The sequence below is a fragment of the Ipomoea triloba genome, chromosome 3, assembly GCF_003576645.1.
Source record: "Ipomoea triloba cultivar NCNSP0323 chromosome 3, ASM357664v1".
Taxonomy (NCBI): domain Eukaryota; kingdom Viridiplantae; phylum Streptophyta; class Magnoliopsida; order Solanales; family Convolvulaceae; genus Ipomoea; species Ipomoea triloba.
Window position 1 is genome coordinate 26345739 of NC_044918.1, and position 11748 is coordinate 26357486.

Here is an 11748-nt window from a genome sequence, read left to right on the forward strand (position 1 = left end):
GTCTGTACATTCCGGCAAAGCTCCCTGGTGTTTCTATCTGGCGGTCTAAGCGGCGTAAGAGAAGTTCATCCGTTGGTGGTCTAGTATCTCTTGTTTCTATTTTTTTTGGCGTAAGAGGAGTTCATCTGGTGGTGGTTCAGGTATCACTTGTTTCTATTTTTTTCTTCGTTTTATGGTGTTTGTGTCTACGACTTGTTTTTGTTGTTTTCTTTGTTTCAATTTTTTTTTGGGTGGTTGGTTTGGGTTCCAACTATCGTTTGAATATATGAATGTATCTCAATCTGTATGTGTATAGCAATGAATGTGAATAAGTGGCTCACTGAATATACTGGCCATATGAATATTGGATTCTGGAAATTTGTATGAGTTAATAAAAATTCATATGAGTTTATAAAAATTTGAATGAAATTCGTATGAATTTATGAATATCCATATGAATTTTATGAAGATCTAAAGAAACTATCTAGATCATTTTTCACTGTGTGAGGGTCATCTTGGCGTGTGTGCGTAGTCTTGCATCATATTTTAGTGTATGCATTTTAGTTTTGAAGTATGTGCGTTCAGGTAGTGGCGGAGTGTGTGCATAATCGGTGATTATATTAAGAAATAAGTGTGGTGATGTTTGAGATATGGTGTTCTTTAATTATAATTACATATTGCTGTGCATATAATGTTACTTATGCATAGTGTGTGGGTATATATGTAGGTGTGTGGGTATCAATTACTCATTCTTACGGTGAAGCCAACATGGTAGGAGATGCATTAACATCAATGGGATGTTCTCTCAATTCCCCTTCCCTTTATTTTATTTTCAATTCCTTACCACTATTTGTTCGTGATCCTCTGTTGTTTGACTCGCGGGGTTTTTCTTCCCTGATATGTTTTTATTCAATAAATTAATTTTGTGAGAAAAAAATTATGAAACCGCGTCCATTAATTAAAAAAAAAAAGGTATGTGCGTATCAATTCTGTGGTATGTGCAACCCTAATATTTGTGTTGAAATAAAGTGATAAATGTTTTGGATGTAAATACCAAAAATGTGTATGATGAACACTTTGAATATGCATGTCATTTTTCTTGGTTAAGGTGGTTTCCTACAATTATGATTTTATAGAGTTGTTAAATATATTCTGGATAACACTATTTAAGAATTATCATAGAGTATAGACAAATCACTGCAACATGGAAGCATAATAATATAGCTTTGACAATTTTAAAAAGTTTCATATTTTATACGAATTATTTTCTTTATACCATGAAAATATGGTTTTTGGGTTTGCGTATGAATGGCAGAATGGTGGGACTGTTGTTATTTGTTGTATGGGGGAATTGTTGTTTTTTTTGGGTGATGTATTAAAAATATTTTTTTCGTGTTGGGGTGTGTGTCGGAATGGTGGAGTGTGTAAATGGATAGTGGAATAGAGGAAATAAGTGTGATGTGAATCGTTTTTCAGTTTGTGCGAGACAGACTTAGCGTGTGTGCGTAGTCGAGCATCATAATTTGGGTGTGTGCATTTTAGTTTAGGAGTATGTGCATTTTGGGGTGGGGGGATGATGATGGATTTTGTTTGTGGTATGGGTGTTGAGGTGGGTTTGTGCTAGGGGGATGGTGTGTGCTGTTTATTGATTTGGTGTGGGCATTCTAGTGTGGGTGTGTGCTGTTCGTTGTTAGTGTGTGCCATTGGGGTGCGCATTTCAGTCGGGGGTGTGTGCTGTGGGGTATTTGTTGTGTTTTTTGTCCCCTTCTTTTAGGGTTTGTTGGTGCAATGTATGAATGCAGGCAGAACTGAAGGGGCAAGTAGATGAGGGGCTATTTTCCTTCCCACCACAGTCGAAATTGTCCCAATGTAGAATATAGAGTTGTAATTTAATTTTTTTTTTCAATTTAACCGTTATTGTGAACAAAATGTATTTTTTTAACCTTTGAATAAAATAATCGCCCTAGCATTATGATTTTTAAATCATCAAGTGAATTGATATTTCAGTTACCCATATGCATGTATGTGTGATAGTCTTTGCATAAAATAAATCTCACAACCTCCATGCCCTACCCCGTGCGGCTGAACACATTTGCACACACACCCCACTCCGAATGCTCGCACACACACATTGCATTAAGTCAAGCCCGATTAACGTACAATGCACACTCCGATAACCATCAAAGCACACACTATAATCTACTTCCAGTGAAACACACATAGATCAACTAGCGTGTGCACACGCTTTTCAGCGGAACGCATCCATTGTTAGTAGCTTCTGCACAAGCGTGTGGGGAGAAAAATGTTAATACTTTAATAGGGTTTAATTATCTTCAGTATTATGAATAGGGATGTCAACGGGGCGGGGCGGGGGCGGGGAATGGAGTCCCCGACCCCGTCCCCGTCCCCGAAATCATTCCCCATTCCCCATCTCCGCCCCGTTCCCCGGCGGGGATTTTTCGGGGATGGTGAATCCCCGCGGGGATTTTTTTTTGAATTATATCAATTTAACCAAGAAACTAATATTATGAAAAAATTATATTGTTACCGTAAAAAAGAATTAGTTTACCGTACATGTTTAAATGTTTATTAAATGATAACATATAGACATCAAATACAAGGTATTTCTACTAGTTTATTTCAATATAAGCAATTAAAGGTATTTCTACTAGTTTATTACTTTATTTCCACTACTAGTTTATTTCCAATTTTCCACTACTAGTTTATTTTCAATTTTCCAGTGCTTATTTCTCATCATGTTATTCATGTCCAACAAATAAATTCTCTCTAGTTTTCCAGGATATTTTGGAGTGTAATAAATGAACTAATAATAGTCACTGATTATTTTTATTCCTTATTCAATTTATAATTCATAACAACCTACATTTTATTAAGTAATTTCACTTTAAAAAAAATCAAAACTAAGTAAATCTGCAAACTGAACTATGTAATCTGCAAACTAAGTAAATCTGCAAACTATGTAATAAACCTACATTTTATTAAGTAAATCTGCAAAATTGATAATCATAATAACATTTAATTAAGCCTTTGAAATCTATATATATCACGATTCATGAAGGTGGTCTGCCAAATAGTATAATACGTAACATTTACCATAAACTGGCTGACAAATATTAGGGAAATTTATAAACAAAGAAGTGAAAGAACTAGGCAACTAAAGTCCTAAACAAAGAACTAGCTTGAATATATAATTCGTATATATATATAAATATATAATATATATAATATACGGGGAATCGGGGACGGGGCGGGGATCGGGGATCGGGGTCGGGGTCGGGGCGGGGGATACCTTCCCCGTCCCCGTCCCCGTCCTCGGCGGGGATTAGGAATTCCTCCCCATCCCCGCCCCTGTTCCCCGAATTAATTCCCCGAACCCGCCCCCGTCGGGGCGGGGATCGGTTTTCCCCGTCGGGGGCGGGTTGAATTGCCATCCCTAATTATGCACCAACCTGACATACTAAATGCGCACATAGTACAGGAACTTGCACACGGTTTAGTGTTTGAACGCACGCATTGGAATACTTCCCATGCACACATTATCATGTTATACCCATTAAATACTAATAACTTACTGTGGGTTCTTAGGGTGGTTATACACTCGTTATACAAGCATAATACTACATACTCGATCTTCTATATTTATTTATTACCATTGTTTCTCATGTAACAAACGTCATACGCACACACACATTGCATTAAAACAAGCATGTGTCAGTACAATGCACACTCCGATAACCATCAATGCACAAACTATAATCTAATTCTAGTGAAACGCACATAGGTCAACTAGCGTGTGCACACGCTTTTCATAAGTGGCAAGTAACTACATAAACAAATAGAATCGTGCAAAAACATTCAACAAAATCTATAACGATTCAACCAAGATGATAACAATATAAAGACAACTATTTAATTGAAAGAGACGAAGGTCACTATCTATGCATTATTAAAATTACACATTCCGGGCCTGTGCATGGGCAACTCCCAATTTCCGTTTATTTTTCGTTACGCAGTTTCGACTATCATGTCCGTTTGCTAATCCACATGTCTTACACGTGTGCCCTTTTTTTCTCATCCCTTTGATAGCAATCTCCCTTCTTGATTTTATTCGCCTGGCAGATCCTTTGTTCTTCGAAACTTTAGGTGGGTGCACTACGATTGTTTCTGGAGCCGGGATCCCACAATATTTTTCCATTGTTGCACGTTTTCCAAGACTGGTCTCCCTATCTTCTTTGTCTCCGAAAATTGTGTTTTCAAGTCCTTCTAGTGCATGGGCAAACAAAACAGGTCTATGCACACACCCGATATCACAAACACAAAGACCTTTGGGCCTCCTAATAATTGTTAATAATCGCACTGATATATAAATTCTAACAGACCTTAGCACACATCAGAGTAGTGAACCGCACACACCTAATATTCACTAATTACATGAACAAACTACACATGTCAGAAACACGTAAGTGCACTATCAGTAACGTGCACACTCCGACATCAATACATGCATACTACTACAGTGGCATAATATGGGTTTTTGCCCACACTTAAACCAATAACACACTCACCTACAATCCCAACTTCAAAATCACCTATGCTTAACTCCATGAACGCACAACAAATTTCTATCAGTATTTCAGATATTTTTATCAACCACCGCACAAACAATAGCCAGAGTTGCACACACGCTAACACTCACGCTCGCACACACCGTCTTAAACAAATGCACACTCCTACCAACCACACCCACGCCCCCGCACACCGTCATAGCCAGAGTTGTGTACACCCTAACACTAACCCATTAACGCACAGACCAACCAACCAAATCTCAAAATCACCCGTGATGAACTCCATGAACGTACGCAAATTTGCATTCAGTAATTTGCATATGTATATCGACGCCCAACCAAACTTCCCCCCAGAGTTATGCACACGCTTGCAACCACAGACGCACACACCGATCCAACCAATCAAAATCTAGAAAAATAAATATGAATTCATACGTACCTCTACTGTTGTGCGCCATGGAGGACTCTTGTACGTTTGTCACTAATTCTTTTCCTTTTTTACGGATTGTGTGTTAAAATTAAACAAAAGATCCCACTGAATTACCATGATTAGGATTCCTTAATATATGAGAATTATTATGTTCCATTAATTTCATTTATTATAAATTCTAATCAAATTACAACTCTATCCTTTTCTTTTAATTCTATCCTAATATAATTCATATTGTAGGATTAATCATAATCATTCATTCCTATTTTATAGATGGCTCAGATGGGATCTCATGATCTCAGGGTGATCTCATTGGATCCAGTCCCTATATATATATATATATATATATATATATATGGTCATAATCAGGTGTGGCCGTGCGGTAGGTGCTGTTTACACCACTCAGTGTTAAGAAATGCACCACACAATGTTAAGAAATACATCACACAAATAGGCACTATTAGGTACACATCACCAAAAACACACCACTACGTATGAAAAAATACACCACACAGTGATAAGAAATGCACAATTAGAAACAGGAGAGTTATGAGGTGTTTTTATGCATTTTCATTGTGGTGCATTTCTTAACATTGAGTGATGCATTTCTTAACATTGAGTGGTGTAAACTGCACGGTCGCACGGGAAGGCGCGACCACATTTGAACAGAATTATATATATATAAAATTATGATTAAAAAATTATATATATTCCAAAATGTAAGAAATTGCATAATCCATTATCCAAATAAACTTTACATTACTCATTAGAGGATTAAAGATTTATAGCCGTATAGGTGCGTTGTGTTGCCTGTGTACAAAATTGCAGATCGAAATAAAGACAAAAAAAATAGAATAACAACTTACAAGTTAGGATACTAGGATCCAGCGGACAACGGCTCAAACCGGCAAATAGTATATGGCCCCTTCAAGCATGGGCCTTGAGCGGTCGCCCAACTAACCGGTTGAGTTTAGATTCCCGACTTCCTACCATGCACATCAGTTAAGTTTTTTATTTTCTATTATAATTATAACACTATATATATATATATATATATATATATATATATATATATATAATATGGGTCCTTGGCGGTCGCCTGGCTCGCCCTTACTTAGGACCAGTTCTGCATGCAGCTGGCCAGCCGATATTGGATGGGTTGCTGCTTTTGTATTTCAATCGTAGATATGTCTTATCATCTAAACTTCTTTTTTTTTTAAAAAAATTATTGTTTCTATGCCATGAGTGGGGGAGGTTGGCTGCTCTGATGTTGAAATTAAACGGGATGTATTCACCCAATTGACATATACGGAGTAATATATACGACTGAGAGAAATATAAATTCTATTACATGAACTCTCAATCTTTATTCTCTCATTTGTAGTCCATGATATAATCAGAGATGATAAGTTATCTTCATTCTGTTGGCTCGATCCCAATAAAAATATCAACATTAAAATTTTGAGTAAGGGAATAAAAGTATACTGTAAAATTTGAAAGTTCAAGTAATATTTTTCCTATAATTAAGAAAGGGATAAGGGTCAAATAGACCCTTCAACTATAGACCAAAATACAATGAGACTCCTAAACTAAAAAATGTTTCAATTAGACACTTTAACTTATCACTTTTATGCAATTAGGTCTATTAACAGGTTGCTTCTAGGTAATAGGTAAAAATGTATTTTTTAATTAAAAATAATAATTAAAATTTTATAAAACTTATTTTTTTTTTAAATTCAAATAAATTAATTATTTTTTTAAAAAGAAAATTACCTTCGTCCAATTGGGGCTTCTCCATCTACCCAGACTCCACGAAGAACCGCTGGAAAACTCCCGCCCATCCAAACACCAAAACCTGCGTCATCACCAGTACGGTTAACGCAACCCAAAAACTCAACGCTCGTTCGTAGAAATCCTTGACGACAATGACAAGGTGGATGGAGTACTGAGGACATGCAGCTTCATGCTAAACGGCCCCGGGTTGAGCTTGAACTCCCACTTCTGCCCCTCGAAGAACACTACAGGTGAACACCTTCGCCATCAGGTGTCCCAGCGACACCAGAAGAAATGGATGAGGAAAGAGAGGAGGAAGCAAGCCAGCGCCCCTGAACTCACATCCGAAACATGACAACCGGTATGGTTGGGTCATCGATGATTGGAAACTTGAGAGCCACTTGCTCCACCGGAGAACTCGATGAGGTTTCGCACTTGTGAACTGCATAGTTTTTAGCAGGTTTTTACGAGGATTAAATACTGAAGAAATGAAGAGCAATCATATCAGGTATTATGAATCAGAAATCTTACTTATTCCTTCTGTAGTTTCTTTAGCGTCGGCCATGTTTTTCAACTTAATTACATAGCTGAGCCGACGATGATATTGAACGGATCGGCACCAGCACCAACACAGAATGAATCTAGTCCAAATAACGACAGAATACTAATAAAGCTCGTCGACAGAGAAGCCGGAAATTGTGATTTTTTTAAAAGGGAAAAGGGTCAAATACACCCTCAAACTTTTGTTAAGAAGTCAATTTGGTTCTTGAACTTTTGAAAGTTGTAATTAGATCCACAAACATTTTATTTTAGAGCAATTAAACCCATTGACCTGTTGGTGACTTGTGATTGCAGGTCAATTAGGTTCGCGGCGAACGGCGAACCTTAGGCATTTAGGTCAAAATCAGTCACTGATGAACGGTCGCCGCCGGAGTAGGCGACCAAACTGGTTGCCTTCTCCGGTCGACGGAGATTGCGACCAGTTTGTTCGCAATCTCCAGTCGACGGAGAAGCCATCACAAATCACCAATAAGTTAGTGGGTTTAATTGCTCCAAAATAAAATGTTTGTGGATTTAATTGCAACTTTCAAAAGTTCAAGGGCCTAATTGACTTCTTAGCAAAAGCTTGAGGGTGTATTTGACCCTTTTCCCCTTTTTAAATAATAATTTTACCTGCTATTACCTTGAGTTTACCCTCAAATTGATCTAGTTGCATAAATTTAAAAGGTTATGGGCTAAATTGCATAAAAATGAGGAGTTAGAGTATCTAATTGGAGCTTTTTGTAGTTTAAGGGTTTAATTGCATTTTGATCTATACTTGAAGGGTCTATTTGACTCGTATCCCATTAAGAAATATAGAACTGATTTGAAAAATGTTGACTGTGTTGTTAGACAGTTCTTATATCGTGGACTGCGGTCCACAACGCATTGTGGACCAAGGTCACAATATGGTGTCGTTTCAATAAGTGGGAGAAACGACTCCCAGTAAATCTCCGTAATTGATACTACAGTTCGTCTCAAATGATACTACAGTTGTGTTGAACTGATATTGCAGTTGTGTTCAACTGATACTGAATTTGTGTTGAATTGATACTGCAGTTGTGTTGAACTAATACTGCAATTGTGTCCGTAACTGATACTATAGTTCATATCAAATGATTCTACAGTTGTGTTGAACTAATAATGCAATTGTGTTGAACTAATACTGTAGTTGGGTTGAACTGATACTGCAGGTGTGTTGAACTGATACTGCAGTTGTCGGAGGCCTTTCATCCGTCTGGAACTGCAGTTGTGTTGAATTGATACTACAGTTGTGTTGAAAGGGAATTGCAATTGTGCGGAATGGAGACAGTTTTATCCGTCTATTTTCATTAATAAAAACAACGTCGTTTTGTCACTTGGACCATAATGCTTGGTAGTCTGTGGTCCACGATAAAGGTGGAGAAACGGACATGTCAGTGATGATTTTTTCTCATCAGTCTAAGTTCTTAAATTCGTAGCAAAGTGATGGATTTGTGGTGTAAGTCTAGTCCTTAAATTCTTAACAAAGTGATGGATTTAATTTGGTCTTTAAAATTTTTTGATTACTTCATGAAGTAAATACACCATATCATTAAGAACTTAAAGACTAAATTTACATTGCAAATAACTGAGAGTCTAAGTTCAGTAGTTCACACCACGATCACTAAAGTGTCATTTTGGCACTGTTGCAAAAATTGATCTAGGCGCTAAGCGCCCTTACACCGTGATGATTTCTCTCCTAGGCGTTTGTCTAGGCAACTGACCGCCTAGTGCCCGCCTAGCGCCTAATTCGGCGGACTTGACCGCCTAGAGCCTAACTTGGTTGATAGGATAGAAGGAAGCAACCACCCACTACATGAACCATCCCCATAAATAAATTAGATATGTGGATGAGATCCATTGGGGGTCCAAAATTTGCGTGTGCATATGGAAAATGTGATGTGTTCAATTAGGAGTTTCAAAATTTGTGTGTGAGTGTTGTGTGCATGTGCTGTTTGCAATTGGGGGATTCAAAATTCGCGTGTGCATATTAAGCATGTGTTGTGTGCCACATAGAATATGTACACAACACATGCCCCATATGCACATGCAAATTTTTTGAATTTTTGTCTTCCCTCCAACGGGTCAAAGTTTCACACCTATAAATACCCCTTCCTATTCAGAAGGAGGTGCTGGTCATTCGAAAATTAGCAAGTATTCAAGCTCGAAAAATATGCAAGTGATCAATGCGCAAAAAGAGAGAAAATTCTACAAAGGCAGATCTAGTATCAAAGGAAATCTTGAGCAGCATTATTGTTCATTCAAGAATACTCAAGCCAAGATTTCAAGTTGGAGAAAAGAAGAACTTAATATTCAATCAACCCACTCTACTTGGAGAAAGTAGAAAGAGGCGGAGTAAACTTTGTGAAGTTTAAAAACCTGGAGATTGTGTGTTGTCCGGCTTGGTGATCAAGGAAACACACTGGGAGAAGTTTTGTACTAAAAGGAAAATTAGTGAAAACCTTCACACACTGTGAAGAAGAGTGGAGTAGGCTTCGTAAACAGCCGAACCACTATAAAAACTCTCTATCTCTCTCTCTCTCTGTATTTATTTCCTTTATTTTGCACTGCATATCATCGACCTAGCCTAAAATATTTTCTAAAACTACACACAAGACGTGCATAGTACAACAAAATTGAAGCTTATAATTTCTGCTGAAATATCACTTTGACCAAGTTATTATCCTCAAAGATATTAACTTGTGACGAAAATGTTCAAAAACCCTAGTGAGTCTATGCACCTCCTCTCTAGACTCACTCCTTAACCCATTGGGACCAACACACCTAAGGCATGACAGTATTAATTTTCAACTTTTATCTGCAAGGCAATCCATATTTATTTTAACGCACCTTAAGCTTTAAATTCACGCACCTAAGTCTTGACATTGGTAATTCTCAACTTTGTTCTGTAAGGTAGTTTAGATTTAATTTAATTCACCTTAAGCTTTAAAACAATGCACCTTAAGCTTTAAACTCACACACCATAAGCTTTTCATTTATGCACCTAAGGCATGTCAGTAGTAATTTCCAAATTTTATCTGCAAGGCAATTTTGATTTATTTTAACGCACCTTAATCTTTAGATTCATGCACCTTAAGCTTTACATTCACGCACCAAAGGCTTGATAGTGGTAATTCTCAACATTTTTCTATAAGGTAGTTTAGATTGATTTTATTGCACCTTAAGCTTTAAAACAATGCACCTTAAACTTTAAATTCACGCACCTATGTCTTACCGTTGGTGATTCCCAACTTTGTTCTTTTCACACACTCTAATATACTTTTAATTGTATTCTAAAGTATGCCTACATTTCTCGATTCATTGAGAAGTTGCAATTGCTTGGTGCAACCATGTAGAGGTCATTGAATTGGCCCAACAAGCACCACCAATGCTTGCAGAGAACGAGAATGTTAAGGCCATGCAATCTTTGGCTCAAAAGATGCTTGGAATTGGGAAAGAGGTGCAACAATCTGTGCAAGAAGAGGTGGATGCAATGAGCAGCCAAGATGCATTTTGGGAAAATCCTGAGAATATTGATGTCATTGACCTTGCTATACAAAGGAGGATAGAGTATAACAAGAAGGTTGGTGACGTTCCAAGTTTCAGTCTTGTATTGACTCCACCAGAGGCTGGGGATGGTTCTTGGGACAACATTGCAAATATTGCAGCGCATTATGGCCTTCCACAGGATGTTCAACAGGGTGATCAAGAGGGTGGTTCTGAGGATGCTGCTGTAAAGAAATGTATGTCCACCAGAGGCGCGAAGAACTATAAAAATTACACTACCAAAGGGATCTCCATTTATGTCAAGGAAGTAAATGTATCTCAACCATTCACAGCAGTCGAGAAGGCATGTCAACGCTGGATTTTTTAAAATAAGGACATCAATGAGTAAGTTTTACTTAAATTGCATATTTATTTAATGTTAAATGTAGCTGTTAAGTGCATATTTTATTACTTTATCTTACACATTTAACTAAATATTGTAGGGTTTACATTATTTTCACATTTGGGGAGAGGTTGTTGATGATAGAGCAACTATTTTCCTTGAAGGAGAATCAATGTGTCGTCTGCTGTACTTGATGCCTGTTATTTGATTTTAAATCACTTAGAGAAGTATAGAGACGCAATTTCTCCCTTGAGGTTCTTTGCAACGACATTCCCAGTTGTAAGTCCATAAAACAACATGAATTATTAATTAAATGTATCATGAAATTTCTAATGACATTTTATTTATGCAGAGTTATACTGTTGTGGCACCATCAGGGAATGAGCAGACAAGGTTTCAACGTTTTGAAGAAAGGCTAAATGAAGAGATTGGCGATATTGATATCAATGTTATTACTTTGGTAACTTCTATTCTAAATACATACATACATACAATTATATTTATTTTTTAGATATTAACATATATTAAGC

The 11748-nt window shown here is 37.2% G+C and overlaps 1 long non-coding RNA gene across 1 annotated transcript; it reads left to right on the forward strand.

Moving 5' to 3' along the window:
* On the forward strand, positions 1–1989 carry LOC116014130. The gene is made up of 2 exons (XR_004097347.1): positions 1–140; positions 707–1989. It is a non-coding gene; the product is annotated as an uncharacterized LOC116014130 (long non-coding RNA).
* The last annotated feature ends 9759 nt before the right edge of the window (positions 1990–11748 follow it).